The following is a 16,679-nucleotide window of genomic DNA, read 5'->3' on the forward strand; positions in this document are numbered from 1 at the left end:
CTTCCATGGTGGAAGTTCAAGTTGAAAAGGAAATCCATTGTTAGCACCTTGAAGTAGTAATAGTATGCAGACTTATAGGAAAAAAAATGTTACAAAATGAATCTTATAGGTTGGGAAGATATATATTTATGATACAGTAATATTATAAGCTAAATTGTTTACCTTTTACAATACTGAGATTCTGGCTTCTGTAAATCTGCTATGGACTGCAGGAACAACAAAATTCTTGTTAGTACCAAGTTGGCTAAGTAGTACATAAAATTCAGTAAAAAGATTAATGATATGTTTTGATAAAGAATTAAGTGTAGATATTCCAGCTCTTTCAGGGGCTTTCAGGTTTATTCTCCCTGTATTTTTTGTGTAACATTGGTCTCTTCACTAATTTCTTGCCCATACACCTCTCTGAAGCATAGTATACATTGTGCAAAAGCGAGTCTAGCAAAAGATCAGCCAGCAAAGCTAAACTTCAGAGGTATTGCTGTTTCTAGAGGTGTCACTAAGGTCTGACCTTTGAAATCATTGTTTCCCCTTACGAAGTCCCTTAACCTGTCTTCCTACTTCTCCCTTACCTGTTTCTCTTCAAATTCTGTGCTGAGAGATAAGACTGCCGAAGATGATGGCCAGCAGAGCAATCCAGTGGAAGACATCTTTGGATGTGAACTTGAAGCTCTTTGGATAACGATATGTGATGAAATGACTGCAACTGGCCATCAGGGATCTCCTGCAGACCCTCTGCTTGGTTAATGGTAGGAATCCCCCCGCTATGGTACCCATTAGAGCACCATACTCCTAGCAGTGCTGTTTCTAAGTAAATAGTATGCACTATTGTCTTTAAGGTATAGTGTTCAAAGAAGAAGAAACACTGATTATTTGGGGAAATCTGTAAGATTCCATTCAGGAAGACTGCATTATCTGTTGTTTTTAAATTGAATTTTTTAGGCCAGTGTTTTCCTAAGACTGTTTTTGCTGCCAGCACAGTCTCTACTTTCTACTGATCCTCATAATGCATGTCCTGGGCAAAAGTTTAGCTTTTCAAGAATTGTCATATTAAATACCAGTTCTTTCATTCTGTTTTCTTATATGAAACAGATTATTTAAAGACTTCTGTATCTCTGTTTTTCAGGCTGATCTCCTTTCATGTTCAAAGTTTCCTTTTTTGGGCATACCTGCAGACAGTGCAGAGTGGCCTCTATTTTTTTCCCTTTTCACTGTCTGTCAGAGTGGTGCTGGATTCGTTAGACTGAGAAGCAGATGAAAATTTTTGTTGGCCCTTTGTGCACTGCAGGCTTTGGAAATGGTTGTCCTTTAATTTGTTAATGTTCTGTAGGTCAGATGATAAGGGTTTTTTTGTTTTTTTTTTTCACTATCAAATCCCAATTTTACTGTAAAAAGGAGTTTTTCCCTCATGAATTCATAAAACTCAGGAAGAAATTATTTCCAGGCTCTTCCTCAGCTCCAGGTAGTTACAGGAAACATTTTTTTTCTTGTAGTCTGCACTGAAATTGTCTCATTCTGCTTGCTTTTGAGGTAGAAAAGTTTGAAACATATTTACCATATATTCAGTGAAATGAAAATACACCTTAAATGTGAATTTTCATATCTATTTAGAATTATGATGTAACTTGCATATTTGGAGAAATTGTATATGTTGTTTTACTTGTATCTTTTTAAAATTGAAAAGGATTTCAAAATAAAACCATGCAGACTTGATACCAAGAGTGAAATCCAGGACTTTGCCATTTACTTGTAGACTTTCAAATAGTAACAGGTTTATTTATCTGGGACAGTGGTGAGGTAGGATCACGGCACAATTTTTTAAAGAGTAAAAAGCGATACAGTCACTAGATAAGTTCTTGAAGGTCTGTGCTAAAAACTATGACAGCTTGAAATGGTTATAAATAAAAATAAAATGTAGAATCGGATTACAGTTTTGTGTACTTAATGGAAGTAGTGTTTTGCTATGAGGAAATGATGTTACTGGCTTGGGGGTCTAATGCTTGAGTCTGATAACACATCGTCAAATTACATCTTTCCAGACTTTTAAAGTGGGAAATACAGTGGGAGCAGAGTACTATGAAGAGTCTTCTGAAATCAATGCAATGTTGATCGTATGTTGGTGTTTACTTGAAAAAGGTGGTGGAATCAATCACTGAACCTGCATATCTGATGAACTGTGATGGACGCTCAGGACTTCACTGCCTTTGTCCACCCCCAGGTTCAAGAGGTATGCACCAAATCTGCATCAAAACATGGATCTGATGTTTGTTTACAAAATAATGTTTGATCATTAGGTAAAGATGCTTTTTAAAATTGTTAAATTCATGAGCTCTGGCATATAATATGTTTCAGGTGGGAGTCACAATGGTTGTACTTCTATAAGGCTTGTCTCTACTATATCTTAAAATGCCTGTAATATTCATATATACTTCTATATGCACACACACACACACATTCTTTTTACATTGTTCCTTTTTAATAAAAAGGTAATTGTGACTTTGAAACACGCCTGTATATTCTGCTAATAAAGGACAAATAAAGCCCCTTAAAGATCAAACCTGAATTAGGACTGAATCCAGACAAACACAGTTTGCAAAAAAATGGTGCTGATTACTGAGTTATTAGAATAGCTCACTGATGTGGACAAGAGAGAATGCCTATATCTCTTTTTTACATCTTTCAGCACCCTGAACAGTTGAAATTCTCTGTTCTATTGGAGTAAAATTCTTATGCAATCGTGATTATGCATGGATGTATCTACCAGACATTAATGACTATGCTGCTTACAGAGAAAGCAGTGCCAGCCAGTATAATTTGGTTTCTTCTTACTTTTGAAGAGAATGCAAAAAAGACTCTCTCTACTTTGGGCTTGAAAAATGCTTCTGGGAAGCCAGTTTGATCGTCACCTGCTGTGACAATATAAGTCTTTTCTGATAGAGTAACATTGCTACCCATGATTAAGGTCTAGGAAACTTGTCAACAGAAAAGAATGTCAATATGGTGGAAAATACGCCTATCAAACAAAAATGCCTTGCAAGTAATTTTTGTAATGGTCAATTCCATGTAATTTTCTATTTCCTTTTTCCCCTTGTAAGTGAAGGACCAGTGGTACAGAGATCATTTTAATATTTTAGGTGAATATGAACCTGCAGGGGATTTTTTTCTATGAATTTTTCTTTTTTCTTTTTTTAACCTTAATACAACTTGCAGCAAGGAAATCTGTGGATTAATTGCATGTCACCTGCAGAGGCTACTTTTCCTTCTTTTGAAACTACCACCAGCTCAATTTCAGTTAAAGTCCCCTACTTTTGAGAGGCTATCAAGGTCCCTGAAAAGAGATATACATATTACACGTAGCAAGGTGCTTTTTTCAAGCAAGTGCTCAGAGATCATCTAGGTATTTCTTAGGCTATATACTCTCTAGATCTTCATAACTGTTTAGCTCACTTGAGAAGGAACAGCTGGGGAAAGTATCCTCTTCGTTGTTCAAAAAAGGATCTAAAAACCTAGGCTCAAACCCTACCTTCAGCAGAGGACTACCTTTTTTTCCCTTCAAAATTTTTTTGTTGTCTGATTTTTTCCTCGTTTTTTTTTTTTTTTCTGATTTTGACATAAATTAGTTTTTCTATTGGAACACACATTTTAATTCAAACATATACTTTATTTCAATCTTTTTTCTCATTTTTCTCATTATTTCTAACATTATTCTTTTCTACTTTGAACTACAATGGAATGATTGCAGTTTTCTTGCCTTTTTCTTTTTCTTATTTTTCATTTCAACACTGAACTGTTTTCTACTCTTATCCAGTTGTTAAAAGGAAAATGAATATGTATGGTCTGTCAGCTCTGACTTTTCAAAATTTCTGTAGTAAAGGTAAAGATAATTAGGACTTTGTCTAGTATTATGTTTCTGCTGTTATTTTTATCTAATTTTGTATAACACTTTACTACATTAGCTTGGATAGACCTAGACCTAGAACTTGTTTTGTAGGAGTGTAAAATATATTGTCAATTCCCTACCATATATAATCACATACTGCATCTGAGGGTGCAGCTGAAAGTTGCAGTTATCCTTCTAAATTTTCACTTAGAACGATAATGGTTTCCCCTCTTTTTTTGCCTTTTATAATAACTTTTGTAGTAGAAAAAGTTTTAAAGTAGGGAGAATATAAAGCATTTGACTCCTTCTCAGAGAGATTTTCAGGGAAGAAGACATGTTTACTTTTAGGTCTTATTTTTATGATCCAAGTGAGACCTGTCTTTTGATGTGCTTGTTCATATTTCTTCATTTCCTCCCCAATATTACTGTGCCCAAACTGGATGAAATGACAGTTGAAAAATATCTAGTTGGTATTTATTAAGTATCTGCCCTTACTCCAGTGGTTATAAGAGAACTTTCTCCAGCAGCTGCATTGAAGAAATTGAGTTGCATTGCAGAAATCGTATGACTGCTAGAGAAAACCACATTAGACCTACTCCAGTTGGGCAGCGCCCTTCAATAGCCATGATGGTGCTGATACACTAAGTATTATCCAAGTGAGAAAATTAAGGCTCCCTGCAGGATACATGAAGCCTACAGAAGTTATCCATAATTATTCTCACCTGCCAAGAAGACACTCCCATGTTAAGCCTTTTGACTAGTTTATTTTTTATAAGTTGATGCCACTGGAAGTCCTAGCATTTTCTGTATGAAACTCTAGCACAGCATATAAACTGTCAAGCATTACATTTTTTGTTGCCATGCATATATATGCACATGAATGTGTTGTCAGAGATGTTTTCATGGTGCTTTATAAGATCCAAGAATATTGTAGGTGGCATTACATCTAGTCAGAACCATCAGACAGAATTTAAAGATAAAAAAAGAAAGACTTTTTTTTTTTTTTTTTTTTTTTTTTTTTTTTTTTGAAGAACCAGAAAGAGCAGAGATGAAATGTGCAAAAGTTGTAACTCTTCACTCTCTTTATTTTAGGTGCTCTGTGTTTTAAACAGTCCATTCAGCTTGCAACTTTTCAAGGTTGTAATGCAAATATATAAACTTTACATGTCTTACCTCTGGTAGTATGCTTCATAGTATATTTACATGCTTTATTTAGACCAGCATGTTCAGGGACTGATACTGTCAGTTTTTCAAAGGTACCTATCGACTTTTAATGCTTTCAGTTCCAATTATGCTTTCCTGTAGTAAACGAATGGGAAACCAAATTGAGTGAAAAATATTTGTTCTAGTGATCATTCAGTTCTAGATTTTTATATGGAATTTTCACAAAAAATTCAGTAGATCAGACACCAGGTTCTGGGCAGAAATTCTTGCAATTATCTGCCAGAGAGGTAAAGCCTGTAGCATGTATAAGGTAAACCAAGTAAGTCCATTGTCATGCAAAGATATTAGAACACTTAAGAGCATAAACATTCTGGTTTCCTTACAGTATAAATGAAGGTGCAGTGATAAGGGAGAGACATTTTTCAGAAAATGAAATTATCGTTTCTCTGAAATGGTACTGGAAATCAGGAATAAAACTTCTGATGAAATTTTGGCCTCATTGAATCTATACTCCCTATCGTTGCCAAGAAAGCTTAAGTAACAGCGTGTTGCTGGACTTGGCAGTTGCCAAGTGCTCCTTGTTAAAACATTTCTGCTGTAATCGTAATTGAAAACTCACTCACTGGGACGCACCAGTGTGTCCTGCTGTAGTAAGGGCTGTGCTCTCCATGAGACCCACTTGTGCCTGCAGGTCTATGACACTCAGTTCTTCAGAGCTAGACATTAAGGTTATATCAGTATATTTATAAATTAATGATAAGTATTGTAACATAATAACACACAATTTTTTTATGACAATGTTTGAGCAAATCAGCAACTGCTGTGAGTATATTTATTTTTTGATGGTTAGCATCTTCATTAATAATATTTTACTGAATGTATCTTAGCCATCTATAGCTCTTAGACATAATGTCTTAGATATAAACACGATGCTCTTGAATAAAATGCATTTGCAGAAGTTGCTGATGTGCCTTAATGGTTCTGTGTTCCAAATATGTTGTAAATTATACTGCTCCAGTGTGTTTATAATATGGAGTTTTTCAGATGTGCACGTGTTAACAAAAGGCAGCTCTTAGCTTAACTTCTGCTTCGGGCAGTACCAGTAGAGAATGAAAGACTGCTGTTGCTCCTGGGCTGTCAGGGGAGTGGTAGATGGCTTCTTGTCCTGGGAAAAAAAGGGACGTTCCAGAGAGCCATTACCTTGGAAATCCCACCCAGAGCAGGATCATCAAGAGCTGACAGAAGCTCTTTTGACAGTAGCTCTTTTGAGGCACTGGGAGTTGTCCACAGAAAGAGACCTGCAAGGAGAATTGCACCATCAGGCATTACCATCCCAGGCAGACCATAGGCTTTGCCATCCCTCTGCTGGCATGGGAAAGTGTTCAATTGATTCAGAACCATTTGACATTGACTGCTGACCAAGTGCATTTGCTCTTTGTTGCCAGCAGCCCTTGCTCAGCTCACCCTTAGGCACGGCTGGATAAACCTTACTGTTTAAGCCTTGCAGCTTCTGCTCTGGCCCTCTGCTTCAGCCAACATGGCTGAAAGTCAGTTGATTGCCTGGATGCAAGCTGGGACCTCTGTATTACACTCCTCCTCTTCTTTCCAAATAGAAAACTGCTGCGCATACCACCTAAAGGAAAGGACTCCTGACACTTCTGTCCTGCCTCCACTTTCTCTTCTCCCTTGTCTTCTCCTGCCCCATTCCAAAATATACAGTGAAATATTTACAATATAATTCAACTTGTCATGGTTTGTTTCTTGGGTAATCTAATACCTGATTTTCCCATTCTGTCTTTTCTCCTTTTTCAACAATTCCACATTTACCTTTTTCTCAAAGCATAAGACATGGGAAGAAAGTAAATATGAGGGAAATAAGGTAGCTACCAGCATGAATGAGAGGATTTATTAAAACACAGAGAGGATGTTGCACGACTTTCTAAATATTAATCTTTCAGGTTTAGTCCCTAAAGAGTTGCAATGCTGACTAATTTTTCTTTTGTGCTTTTTCTTTTTCACAGGTGAAAGCTCACAGATATTAGACCCTGCACACAACTGGCAGAGATTTACATGCAGTCAGTAGCCATCCTTTTAGAAGCTGTAGTTTCTTGTTAACGATCACAGATAATGCATTCCTCTGGAAACAGTTGTGAGAGAAAAGATTCAAAAGTTGGTTTAATAGTTTTCACTAACATCTTACCAAGACTGAGAAGTTGTCAGAAGAGATCACTGAAGGTTTAGGGACTGTGTTTTCAAGTTTTCTGAAATAGCAAATAAATAGTTTCTTTCTTTGATAGCTCTTTTATAGATTTTGGAGCAGCTGGATGAAAAATTTAATAAAGATGTTTGCATATGATGACGGGGCCAAGCAAGTTTTCTATTTTTCGCTTGTGCAAATTGACTTCAAACAGGAATATGAAAAGTAAATTTTAGTGACAGCTTTTTTGTTGTTGTTTTTTAATGCTCAATAATATCTTCTCTTAATGATTTTCTTATCATCTTTGCATTCTGCACTAGGAGACACAGGAAGATAATCAGTGTATTGAAGGCAATTAAATGGTTTATGTTCAAGTTGTTTTGCCTATTAAAAGGATCTGTTCTTCAGAGAAAGAAATTAGCATTCTTACAATGGAAAGAGTTTGGAAATAGATTATTCATGGTGGCTTTTCATCTTCCAGGAACTGCTTCATTAGGAAGAGCAGAAAGATGTATTTCTAAGATTTTGTAAGCGCAGAAATAACTTACTCTGTCCTCTGAAATTTAAAACAGAATTATTGCTATTAATATTACATTGCCACACTTAGGGGCAGCAAATGTATTATAAAAATAATAATATAATCAAGAGAATAAAAGTTTACGGGAAAAGAAGAACTGTTTATGACCTGTAACAACTAATTTAATAGTGATAATTACCCTTTTACTTCATCTCATATTTCACCATTTTGCTGTATTTTTTCTAGGATAGTTATGTATTATTATATCCATTCTACAGTTGGAGAAACTGAAGTCTGGACAAGTTATAAAATTGCCTGTGTGTGTGGATGGGATAGGCTGCACTGCTGTACAGTAGCTGTTTTGCCATGTGGTAGAAAAAGCATACCATGTCTGGTGTTGCTGGAGGAAGGAAGGAGTGTTACCATCCAGTAGACACTTTTCTTTCTTTCTTTCTTTCTCTCTCTAAAGCATCCTTTGTTGAGATTTCACAGCTTTGCAATGGCCTACTCATGGTTAGAAACTGGATGTCTCAAACTCTGGGACTCTCACCTTCCCTAGCTGCAGCTGAGTCAATATAATCCATGATGAAGGTCATATAAAAGAAAATTGATGCAAATCTTCTGTAAAGAAAGAACTTAATTTCAGGAAATGTTCTATGATATCATTATGCTTTATTTATAAAGCTCTTAATCTGGCTGCAACTTACTGATCACTAAAAAGTAAAAAGTTGAGAAGAGACCACAAGTGAATGGAAAGAAAAACCTGAAACAATGACTAGCTGAAAGGCAATGAAATTCTGAAAGTTATGAGAAGAGGGGAAAACTTAATGAAGACAATCAGTATAAATCAGGTTTATATTCTGGAGAGTTAGAAATAGCATATAAAGAATATTTCACTTGTTCAATATTGATTCAAATATAAAGTTAATTCATTGCTCCTGTCTAGCTTACACTGGACAAAATATCTGTCCCAGAAAAGCCAGCTCCCAAAATTGCCTCAGCTCTTGTATTGATCAGCTGTCTTAGCCATAAGGATTCCAAAAATTGTCAGTAGGCATACGTATAAAACTATTCTCTCTTCCTAAAAGGGACTGATATGCTTACAACAGCACAGAAATCACAGTCTGTGACTGAAGGAAAGATATGTGCTGCTGTCTTCAAAAATCACAGCAAAACAGGCAACAGCTACTTGTTACAGATCTGTTTGTGGTCTTTGGGTCCTGATCTATCACAGCAAAGAAGAAGGAACATAATTTGCAAGAAATACATTGCTCCACAGATGTAACCTCTTTTTCCTTTTTTACAGTGTCTTCAAGGGAAACTGTGATTCTTCAGAATATTTAAATAACTGAAATAAAATCCACCCTTGCCCATAGGGCCAGTGGAAGACCTAGGCCAACCTCTTGTTGCAAAAAGCTAAATAGATATGTAAGTCCTGTGCTGGCTGTGAGTCCAGAGGAGAATTTCACTTGCTATGAAATCATGTAGCTATTTTGCCCTCTTTTTTTTTTTTTCTTTTTTTTTCCCCCCTTTTCCCCAGCGAAGAGCTCTGTGAAGGTTTCATATCAAATATTGAGAATAGAAGTTCTGGTAATCATGACCAATCACTTCAGTTAGAAAGACTGGTTTCTACTGCCTGGTTTAGAGGCCAGTAATTTGTTAAATGTGAAGAGAAGGCTAAGGTCTTAAGGAGAGGTGATGAATGAATTATAGTGCTTAAGGAGAGATGGTAAATCAACAGCATCAACATATTCTTCATAACCGAACTGTTTTTGTCACATAGGAATTATGTTATATGCATAACCTAGGCAAGTTAGCCTATTATTGATTTGCTTACAGGATGCAGAGGATGAATTTATATTATAAATTACATGATATATGTATTGGTGGAGAGAATTTCAGCTGCTAATCAGTTTTAGAAAGGGTATCAAAACATGTCTGAAAACATGTGAATACCTTTTTTGTTTAGTAGTTCAGTTTAGGAAGTACCCTGCAGATCTGCTCTTGTCTGCTTAATCATATATTAAGCAAAGGAAAACCTTAGAAAACCTGACCCAGTGTAATTGTAAACCATGTCCTGTTATCTAAAATATTGTAGGTTATATGCAGAAATTAGGTGCTTGGCATTGTGTACTTGGCAGTTGTACCAGTCTCCAGAACTGACTGATCTATTAGCTGCTAAACTTAAATTCAGATTGAGACTCAAGTACTCATGGAAAATCATGGAAAGTGAACAGAAAGATGACCTGACACCAGCCCGTAGGTAAAAAGAAAAGAAAAAAAAGTTCATTTTTTCATTTTTTTCAATATGACAGTACAAGACGATATATTATCTATATACATGGCTGTTTTTTATGCAACACATTTCTCCCAAATTTTACATGCTATTAATAAGTCTTAGTTAAGCATCTTTGGTGCTGGAGTCCTACTTAATCATTACTACATCACAAAATAATACTGTTGCACAAGTGTCAATCATAGATCTGTTACATTAGAATAAAATTCTGCATTCAGCTAAAGAATTCAGCTTGGGTTGAATCCTTTATATGTAAAATTATCACCCTACAAATGGAAAACTGATCTTGGGTGTTAAATTAAGTTTTTAAGAATTTACAAATAGTGTCATTAATTAGTTTGACTTAACATCACTTTGAAAATGAATCCTTAGGAAATTTGTTGCTCAGTGTCAGATTCGTTTTGTCTTGAATGAACTGAGCTTGATCATCCTCTAACTTAACAGACCAACTGGGAGAAAAGTTAATTACCATCTCTGCAGCAATGGCTATTTTTTGAAAAAATATCAATAGTTTTCTCCATAATTCCACTTTAGTAAAGACTAAAGGATACTGTTCTCAAAGAAAATGTCAAGAAAATTATTCCGGATCAGGATGGTGTTATCTTTTCCTGCTCTTGTGAATACTGAGGTCATAGACTTTCACGTGCCAAGAGGGCCATAACAACAACAACAACAACAACAAACAACACAGATATGTAATAATAAAGGCATATTCTCATGCTACCTTCAGTGCTTCTGCTCTATCCTAAAACTGTAAGAGTCCTGAACTTCCCTGGGTGTCAGAAGAGAATGGATTCACTACTTTTGGAAATATAGCTTCAACCTCCTGAATACTTGTGGTGTTTAGGGGAGGGCATTATTGCATGGATTTACGGGAGAAAGAACTTTTTGATATGCTGAGAAGTCAGGAATATTTTTAGTGAAGAAAGTAAAAAACTTCAAGGCTCCTTAAAGAATTTTGACACTGATGTATAGAAACACAAGAACTAAAAATAATGCAGAAAAACAGAGTAGTTTTTTCAGCATTTGTTTAATTGAGCCTGGAACAGCAGTCAATGAAGGTATCAATTTTAATTGTAGGAAAACTACTCTAAAGCTGTCTGCATGTCTCAGCACACATTTCCATGCCTTAATATGTTTAAATTTCTTTTACATTTCACCTTAATTCCTATGCTTAATGCTTATTTGAAGGTGATTAAAACATCTCTATAATTGCTTTTACTCTGTATTTCTGATTAGTACTTATACTTAATTTCTTCTTAACCTACTTTTTGTCTAGGAATTCATTAAACACTAACTGCATGTACACAGCTGTATCGAAAAAAGTCTGTAATAGGGACAAGTAAGTATGTTCCTACTGGCAGATCTGCCTTACCTCCCATCTGGAGGGTTCTTTTCTAAACCCAGCTACATGCACAAACAATCTTTGCAGCATTTCTGCTCTTCTCATTTTAATCATCAAATATTCTGCATGCTTCAGTGGGAATCAGGAAAGCTGTACTGACTGAACAATGGAAATTCTTAGTTTGACGTTGATATAAAAGACACTGATGGATGATGTATAAAAGAGGAGGAAGAAAGGAAGAAACCAAAGGCATCCCAAATAGGATGGTGATTGGAAAGACAAGATCTCACTGAAGAACCAGCATTTCAGGCTTAATTTAGACCTGCGTTAGGTAGATAAAAATGAATGTGAATTTTAAGTTATATTTAATCTTCATTAAAGTAATTATCTCTCTTAATGAAGAATTTGATGGGTAGTGGTTATGCAGTGGAGTATGAAACCCTAGCTGAATAAAATCAATTTCAATTTTTTCAGCTTATCTTTTCTGTCCATTAATAAACAAGGCACAGAAAGTATAGTTTTTGGCATAACATGATGTGCTCATAGTGCTTTTAGGATTGATGGCACCTGAAAAGATGAGGATCATAGACTTTGTTTTGGGTCCCTCTCACCTGTTATTTTGATCCAAGCGGAGTATTTCAGCCTTTCTTACTATAGCTTATTCTATTTGGTTATATTTTTCCCCAGAAGTCACACATAAATGACTGGACTAATGGAATGGTGTTTATATGGGAGGATATATTTTATCCCAGCAATCTGTATTATTAATCACAAGAATATGAGTTAAGCTCTTCCATGCTTATATTTTGTAATATGTATGAAAATTGCTTATTTATTTCCACGCTGTTACAATGAAAAGAAACAGACTGGCTCTAAGTGGCAACTACTGTAGTGTGAAGCAATTAACTGAACTATGTGTGCCATTCAGTTAGGATCACTTTTTTTTAACTGTGCAAACTCACAGAGACAGGAGAAAAGAAAGATGGACTGGTAAGGATCTCAGCAAGGAGTAGCAGAAAATAAACACCTTCATAACACTGGAAAAAATGGATGGAATAGCTGTATCAATAGATAGTAAAAAAAGTCTGATGAGTGTGTGTGTGTAAGTGTGTAAGAGAGAAAAAGAAAATGCAGTTTGAATCTTCTACAGATTTCCTCATGATTTCCTCTGGCAGATTCTCTGGTTGCTTAGACCCATACTCTCAAAACTCTTTAGTCTAGTTATTTTCAGTAGGAAATAGGTGTCCTGTTACCTTTAACAATGTGGGTATTAGACTGTCTGTTTACCTATCTATGGATTTTATTTCTCTTCTGCCCCTGTCTGCCCCCGCCCCCCGCCCCCCAATAATACTGTATGCTTTCCAGAATAGGGCACTGTCTCCTACTTTACCTTTGAACCAGCATGACTGTAATGAAATTCTGACTTCAGGAAGGTCCTCTGTATCCATAACAGGAATGATGCAGTTAGGTAAGGAAAAGTGTCCAAAATAATTATGTTTTACCAAATCCAGGGAATTTCTTATAACTGAGACTAATCAGGAAAGTTTTCAACTCAAAATCAAACAATCCTCCTCCCCCTCCAAAAGCCCACCACCAACATGTTGTGATATTTGTCATGCTGCAAATTATGTTTTCAGAGTCAGATCAATCTTCATAATTTTAAAGGCCTTGAACATTGATTTGTCTTCTACTTCCAGAATTATTCAGAATGATCTAAGTGCTGTGCAACCAGAAGGAAAGCTAGTCTGATACCCCAAATCAATGACACAGAAGTTAGTGGGAAATGTATTTACAGCATATTTACAAGCATGTTTTAAATTATTTGTCTTTTGTTTCTCTCTCTCTCTGTCTCTCTGTCTATTAGTGGTTTGAATTCAGAGGAAACAACAGTACTAGGTAGGCCTATGACATGTTAATATGCAAGAGCTACAAGAAGCAGGAAAGCTGATGGCATCTCCAGGTGTTTGGGGGAGTCTGGAAGAAGCAGCCCTTCCCTGAGATCTTCTGGGATGGAACTTGCCTCTGGATCTGAACCATAACAAAATCTTATGAATGTTGTAATGTCTTTTAGGATCAGGGCCTTCACAGAGTCTGATAACTAGGGAAACTAGTTGGATGTAGGAAAGTAGCTTCTATTGTCAATAAGAATTTAATTTTGCCTTGCAAAACTATTTTGATTATGTCTGTGTTTTTTTGTGTCTACATGGGTTACAGATAAATCTATATACCAATGGAGGAAGAAAAATTGCCAAGTTTTGTGGATAATTATACTGTCTGAAATGGTGTTTGTGTGATATTTTCATGAAGAGATAGGGAGAAATAATAATAGGGTTGTAAAAGATCATGCTTGCTGACACAGAGTTATTTAAATATATAAATATATATAGAAAGAACAAATAAATTCTGTTATGTGATGACCTATGATTTTTCTACCTAGACACTGGAAAGACTTTTTTGGGTCTTAGGGTTTTCTTTTAATTCTCTCTGTAGTAGCACCAGCCTGAATGTTTGCAGACACATGGTTTGTATAATGAAACTCTAATAGCAAAAAGTTAAAAGCTGAGAAAATAAATAGTCAGGATCTTAAAAACTTGGTAGAAAAGTAATTAACTAGACGAAGAAAAAAATAGAGAAGAAGTAATGGTTCTAGCAAGGAAGCTCTGTCACGTTTGGAAATTTAAAAGCTTTCAGACAGTTTTCATGTATTGCTTAAAATAAAGTTACCTAATTTAATTATTTTCCATTAAACTAATCTGTACTGTTTTTCTGAAGGCACTAACTTGCTTTTCTTAGGGGAAAAACCCAGGCAGAGGATGTATGCAGTAAAAGTATCAATACTTTTTCCTGCAGGCCTTTGGAATCATCTTTCAAATTTTTGGCAGAGAATTTGACTGTATGAACTAGATTTTGAGGCCAATGAATAGTGAAGGGTTTTTTTTGTTTTTTTTGTTTTTTTTTAATGTGGGATTTAATCCTTCCTTTTTTGGGTTGTGTACAGTTTCTCTGAAGTCACTGAATTTATGTTAGAATGAGGAGCTGATCCTTTTGGATTTTTTTAATAACCCATTTTTTATGTTCTCATCATCTTTTTCCATATCTCATTAGAAGTGATTTTTAAGAAATACAAACTGACTACTGTGTCCCTTTTCAGGTGAAGATGTGTTTGTATCTGGCATAAACCAATGTTGTACTAATGACTCTCAAGTAACTATGGTGCTCTATGACTTTGCCATCAGTGGATACTTATGTTCTCCTTGGGAAATGATGTGGAAAAAGCACTTACAATGAATAAAAGGGAACATTTGGAAAACACATTTTTTTTTGTTATTAAGTGTCAAAGGGAGGTCTTTGTATAAAATGTGGAAGACATAGCCACTGCCTTCGTGGACTTCTTTGCCCCTGAGCAGATAGAAGTATGAGGGATGGCAAGATCATTAGAATGTAGTTTCTTTCTTGATACCTGACTCAAGCAAAATGCATCCATCTGAAGCTATCTTATTTTTAACTTTGGCATGACCAAAGCTACATACATGTGAATGAAAGAAGTTGCAGAGTTCAGAGTAAAGAGAAAATAAAATAAAATAAAAGAATGGTAATTACATGTATTGTGAAGGAAGAAAACATTTTTTCTGGGAGAAGATATTTATCTTACTAAAGTTGTAATGACACAAGAGGACAGGAATTTGCTGACTTTTTCAGATGCATAAGTAGAGATTAAATGCCTTGGACTGCAGAAATTATGAAGGGACAGTCAAATGATCTGATTTCCAGGCAGCATAGCTCTTGATGGAAAAAAATGACATTCCTGGAATTTTGAAAATACACAGCTATCCAAATGTTGATGACATTTCTTATCAGCTGACAAAAAATAAAGTTCTGTATTTGTATTTTTATTTTTATTTTTATTATTTTTTAATTTTATTTTTAGAATTTTTTTAATACACTTAAAGAACAAGTTAGTGAGAAGATGAATCGAAAGGACCTGACTTTCCATACAAGATGCACACCTTGCAGGTCCTGTTATGCTTATTGTAAATGCTGTTTATGGTATATTCAGGTGGTCATTGATGCGTATGGCAAACTTTTTTTGCACATGGGTAACTTAATAGATAGCATAATAATGGATACTGGGTAAACATTATTAAGTACTTAGTATCAGTGTTGTTTTTTTCTCTGTGTTTCACATGCATTTAAAGATTTTTGGCTGTTGAAAGCTTTGTACAAGTAATGCTTCACAATGCCTGGTTAAATACAGTCTTATCCAAAGCTCAAATACAGGAGTAAGCACTGATTCTCCAGCCCATGCTATTTCCATGACAGCTGTCAAAATCAGACTTTTCAAATATTAAAAGCACCTTCATCACTTATCTGTCGAGAACATATAGGCACTTTTGTCATAATTCCAAATGATTTTCTTTTCCTTCTCAACCACTTTGATTTTTCAGTATGGGAAAATCAAAGACACAAAAATGTCTTGAAATCCTTTCAGAAGTCCCCTTCTGCACTTAGGCCCATGTCAGAAATTCACTCATGTTCATTTTTCATGGACATGTATTTTCCATGTCTTTCCATCTTTTAGGGAAGAGGAAGCATGAGCACAGAGGGTAGCAGAGGGAGTACAACATGGTGCTATTGCATATGTTACTGAACGTGGAACAAGATGTAGTCTGCAGCATCTCTCTCTTTTACTCATGCAGAGAAATCTTGAAAATGGAAATCAAAAGTAGCTTTGGTGCACCTTTGACACAACCATAGTCCTGAAGGAGATTACTGAGCTGCCCAGAACTCGGGGGGGGGGGGGGGGGGGGGGTTCTGCAGAGCACAATCACCTGTCTCTTCCTTCATAATTCCTTACACACTATGACTAGAGTTGTATGACTTTCTAAAAGCTTTGACAGCACTCAAACTGCTGAAAGCAATGATGTTTGCAGACAACAAGGAAGGAGGAGAAAATATCTTTGGTACAAATATGAGAGCAAGAAAGATGGAACTCCTGGGAAGCTTACAAGATTTCTCTTTTTTTCTTTTTTCTTTTTTTTTTCCTTTTCAAGTGCCAGCTTTTTGGAGTGGAGTGTCTCTCATTTGTAGAGCAGCTGGCACACAGCAGGTGGTACTTTCTAAGAAACATAAAAGGTAATATGCTCATATTAAATGCATCTGCATGAGAAGTAAAAGTGTGAGAGCTATAGAGATGTTTCCACATTCTGTTCCCCAAAAGAGATCAGGGAATAAAGGAGAGAGGAAAAACAAAAAGGAAACCAAAAAATGTTTTGTCAGCTGTTC

At 35.7% G+C, this 16,679-nt stretch overlaps 1 long non-coding RNA gene across 1 annotated transcript; it reads left to right on the top strand.

Annotated features, from left to right (window-relative positions):
- Positions 1–373: 373 nt before the first annotated feature.
- LOC135325018 (uncharacterized) lies at positions 374–13,698 on the top strand. Its single transcript, XR_010386240.1, has 3 exons — positions 374–746; positions 2,134–2,224; positions 13,261–13,698. It is a non-coding gene; the product is annotated as an uncharacterized LOC135325018 (long non-coding RNA).
- Positions 13,699–16,679: the final 2,981 nt, after the last annotated feature.

The sequence above is a fragment of the Dromaius novaehollandiae genome, chromosome Z (genome assembly GCF_036370855.1).
Source record: "Dromaius novaehollandiae isolate bDroNov1 chromosome Z, bDroNov1.hap1, whole genome shotgun sequence".
NCBI classification, from domain to species: domain Eukaryota; kingdom Metazoa; phylum Chordata; class Aves; order Casuariiformes; family Dromaiidae; genus Dromaius; species Dromaius novaehollandiae.